Source organism: Schistocerca americana, chromosome 7 (genome assembly GCF_021461395.2).
Source record: "Schistocerca americana isolate TAMUIC-IGC-003095 chromosome 7, iqSchAmer2.1, whole genome shotgun sequence".
In the NCBI taxonomy this organism is placed as follows: Eukaryota; Metazoa; Arthropoda; class Insecta; order Orthoptera; family Acrididae; genus Schistocerca; species Schistocerca americana.
This window is the reverse complement of record NC_060125.1, coordinates 19,111,253-19,115,989: the sequence shown is the minus strand read 5'-3', so window position 1 is coordinate 19,115,989 and position 4,737 is coordinate 19,111,253.

Sequence of the window (4,737 nt, the reverse complement as noted above, 5' to 3'; positions counted from 1 at the left end):
CTTGGACCTTCACATTGACGATGAAACACAGAAATCACATCGGAATTAAATACAAAGGCACAATTCAGCCTTAAGTGCAAGAAGAGTGAGACTTCTAAGAGTCTGTGCTTTGATCCTTTCCTGTGAGACCAGTATTAGTTTCCGATACACCACTGCAGGTTCAATGTAATCCTTTTACATACACATTGACGATGAAACACTGATATTACGTCGGAATTAAATATCAAAGGCTCAATGCCGCCTTCAATGCAAGAAGAGTGAGACTTCTTAAAGTCTGTGCTTTGATCCTTTCCTATGAGACCAGTATTAGTCTCCGATACACCACTGCAGGTTCAATGTATTCCTTTTACATACACATTGACGATGCAACACTGAAATTACATCGAAATTAAATACAAAGGGCACAATGCCGCCTTAAGTGCAATTAGAGTGAAACTTCTTAGAGTCTGTGCGTTGATCCTTTCCTGTGAGACCAGTATTAGTTTCGGATTCATCCCTGCAGGTTCAATGTATTCCTTGGACCTTCACATTGACGATGAAACACAGAAATCACATTGGAATTAAATACAAAAGGCACAATTCAGCCTTAAGTGCAAGAAGAGTGAGACTTCTTAGAGTCTGTGCTTTGATCCTTTCCTGTGAGACCAGTATTAGTTTCCGATACACCACTGCAGGATCAATGTATTCCTTGGACATTCACATTGACAATGAAATACTGAAATTACATCGGAATTACATACCAAAGGCACAATGCCGCCTTAAGTGCAAGAAGAGTGAGACTTCTTAAAGTCTGTGCTTTGATCCTTTCCTGTGAGACCAGTATTAGTTTCCGATACACCACTGCAGGTTCAATGTATTCCTTGGACATTCACATTGACGATGAAACACGGAAATTACATCGGAATTACATACAAATTGCACAATGCCGCCTTAAGTGCAAGAAGCGTCAGACTTCTTAGAGTCTGTGCTTTGATCCTTTCCTAAGAGACCAGTATTAGCCTCCGATACACCACTGCAGGTTTAATGTATTCCATGGACATTCACATTGACGATGAAACACTGAAATTACATCGGAATTACATACAAAAGGCACAATGCCGCCTTCAGTGAAAGAAGAGAGAGATTTCTTAGGGTCTGTGCTTTGATCCTTTCCTATGAGACCAGTGTTAGTTTCCGATACACCACTGCAGGTTCAATGTAATCCTTTTACATACACATTGACGATGTAACACTGATATTACGTCGGAATTAAATATAAAAGGCACAATGCCGCCTTAAATTCAAGAAGAGTGAGACTTCTTAAAGTCTGTGCTTTGATCCTTTCCTATGAGACCAGTATTAGTTTCCGATCCACCACTGCAGGTTCAATGCAATCCATTTACATTCACATTGACGATGAAACACTGATATTACGTCGGAATTAATTACAAAAGGCACTTTGCCGCCTTAAGTGCAAGACGAGTGAGACTTCTTAGAGTCTGTGCTTTGATCCTTTCCTGTGAGACCAGTATTAGTTTCCGATACACCACTGCAGGTTCAATGTATTCCTTGGACATTCACATTGACGATGATACACAGATATCGCATCGGAATTAAATAGAAAGGGCCTTAAGTACAAGAATAGAGACTCTTCTTACAGTCGGTGCTTTGATCTATTCCTGTGAGACCAGTATTAGTCTCCGATACACCGCTGCAGGTTCTAGGTATTCCTTGGACATACACATTGACGATGAACCACTGAAATTACGACGGAATTACATACTAATGGCACAATGCCGCCATAAGTGCAAGAAGAGTGAGACTTCATAGAGTCTGTGCTTTGATCCTTTCCTATGAGACCAGTATTAGTTTCCGATACACCACTGCAGGTTCAATGTATTCCTTTTACATACACATTGGCGATGAAACACTGATATTACATCGGAATTAAATAAAAAAGGTACAATGCCGCCTTAAGTGCAATTAGAGTGAGACTTCTTAGAGTCTGTGCTTTGATGCTTTCCTGTGAGACCAGTATTAGTTTCCGATACACCACTGCAGGTTCAATGTATTCCTTGGACCTTCTCATTGACGATGAAACACAGAAATCACATCGGAATTAAATACAAAAGGCTCCATTCAGCCTTAAGTGCAAGAAGAGTGAGACTTCTTAGAGTCAGTGATTTGATCCTTTGCTGTGAGACCAGTTTTAGTTTCCGATACACCACTGCAGGTTCAATGTATTCCTTGGACATTCATATTGACAATGAAACACGGAATTTACATCGGAATAACATACAAAATGCACAATGCAGCCTTAAGTGCAAGAAGCGTCAGGCTTCTTAGAGTCTGTGCTTTGATCCTTTCCTATAAGACCAGTATTAGCCTCCGATACACCACTGCAGGTTTAATGTATTCCTTGGACATTCACATTGACGATGAAACACTGAAATTACATCGGAATTACATACTAAAGGCACAATGCCGCCTTAAGTGCAAGACGAGTGAGACTTCTTAGAGTCTGTGTTTTGATCGTTACCTATGAGACCACTATTAATTTTCGATACACCACTGCAGGTTCAATGGATTCCTTTTACATACACATTGGCGATGAAACACTGGTATTACATCGGAATTAAAAACAAAATGCACAATGCCGCCATAAGTGCAAGAAGCGTGAGACTTCTTAGAGTCTGTGCTTGATCCTTTCCTGTGAGACAAGTATGAGTTGCCAATACACCACTGCAGGGTCAATGTAATCCTTGGACCTTCACATTGACGATGAAACACAGAAATCGCATCGAAATTAAATAGAAAAGGCACAATTCCGCCTGAAGTACAAGAATAGACACTCTTCTTACAGTCGGTGCATTGATCTATTCCTGTGAGACCAGTATTAGTCTCCGATACACTACTGCAGGTTCAATGTATTCCTTGGATATACACATTGACGATGAAACACTGAAATTACATCGGAATTACATACTAAAGGCACTATGACGCCTTAAGTGCAAAACGAGTGAGACTTCTTAGATTCTGTGCTTTGATCCTTTCCTATGAGACCACTATTAGTTTCCGATACACCACTGCAGGTTCAATGTATTCCTTTTACATACACATTGGCGATGAAACACTGATATTACATCGGAATTAAATAAGAAAGGCACAATGCCGCCTTAAGTGCAATTAGAGTGAGACTTCTTAGAGTCTGTGCTTTGATGCTTTCCTGTGAGACCAGTATTAGTTTCCGATACACCACTGCAGGTTCAATGTATTCCTTGGACCTTCTCATTGACGATGAAACACAGAAATCGCATCGGAATTAAATACTAAATGCACAATGCCGCCTTAAGTACAAGAATAGAGACTCTTCTTACAGTCGGTGCTTTGAGCATTCCCTGTGAGACCAGAATTCGTTTCCGATACACCACTGCAGGTTCAATGTATTCCTTGGACCTTCACATTAACGATGAAACACAGAAATCACATCGGTATTAAATACAAAAGGCACAATTCAGCCTTAAGTGCAAGAAGAGTGAGACTTCTTAAAGTCTGTGCTTTGATCCTTTCCTGTGAGACCAGTATTAGTTTCCGATACACCACTGCAGGTTCAATGTATTCCTTGGACATTCACATTGACGATGATACGCAGATATCGCATCGGAATTAAATAGAAAGGGCCTTAAGTACAAGAATAGAGACTCTTCTTACAGTCGGTGCTTTGATCTATTCCTGTGAGACCAGTATTAGTCTCCGATACACCGCTGCATGTTCAAGGTATTCCTTGGACATACACATTGACGATGAACCACTGAAATTACGACGGAATTACATACTAATGGCACAATGCCGCCATAAGTGCAAGAAGAGTGAGACTTCATAGAGTCTGTGCTTTGATCCTTTCCTATGAGACCAGTATTAGTTTCCGATACACCACTGCAGGTTCAATGTATTCCTTTTACATACACATTGGCGATGAAACACTGATATTACATCGGAATTAAATAAACAAGGCACAATGCCGCCTTAAGTGCAATTAGAGTGAGACTTCTTAGAGTCTGTGCTTTGATGCTTTCCTGTGAGACCAGTATTAGTTTCCGATACACCACTGCAGGTTCAATGTATTCCTTGGACCTTCTCATTGACGATGAAACACAGAAATCACATCGGAATTAAATACAAAAGGCTCCATTCAGCCTTAAGTGCAAGAAGAGTGAGACTTCTTAGAGTCAGTGATTTGATCCTTTCCTGTGAGACCAGTTTTAGTTTCCGATACACCACTGCAGGTTCAATGTATTCCTTGGACATTCATATTGACAATGAAACACGGAATTTACATCGGAATAACATACAAAATGCACAATGCCGCCTTAAGTGCAAGAAGCGTCAGGCTTCTTAGAGTCTGTGCTTTGATCCTTTCCTATGAGACCAGTATTAGCCTCCGATACACCACTGCAGGTTTAATGTATTCCTTGGACATTCACATTGACGATGAAACACAGAAATCACATCGGATTTAAATACAAAATGCACAATGCCGCCTTAAGTGCAAGAAGCGTGAGACTTCTTAGAGTCTGTGCTTGATCCTTTCCTGTGAGACAAGTATGAGTTGCCAATACACCACTGCCGGGTCAATGTAATCCTTGGACCTTCACATTGACGATGAAACACGGAAATCTCATCGGAATTAAATAGAAAAGGCACAATTCCGCCTGAAGTACAAGAATAGACACTCTTCTTACAGTCGGTGCATTGATC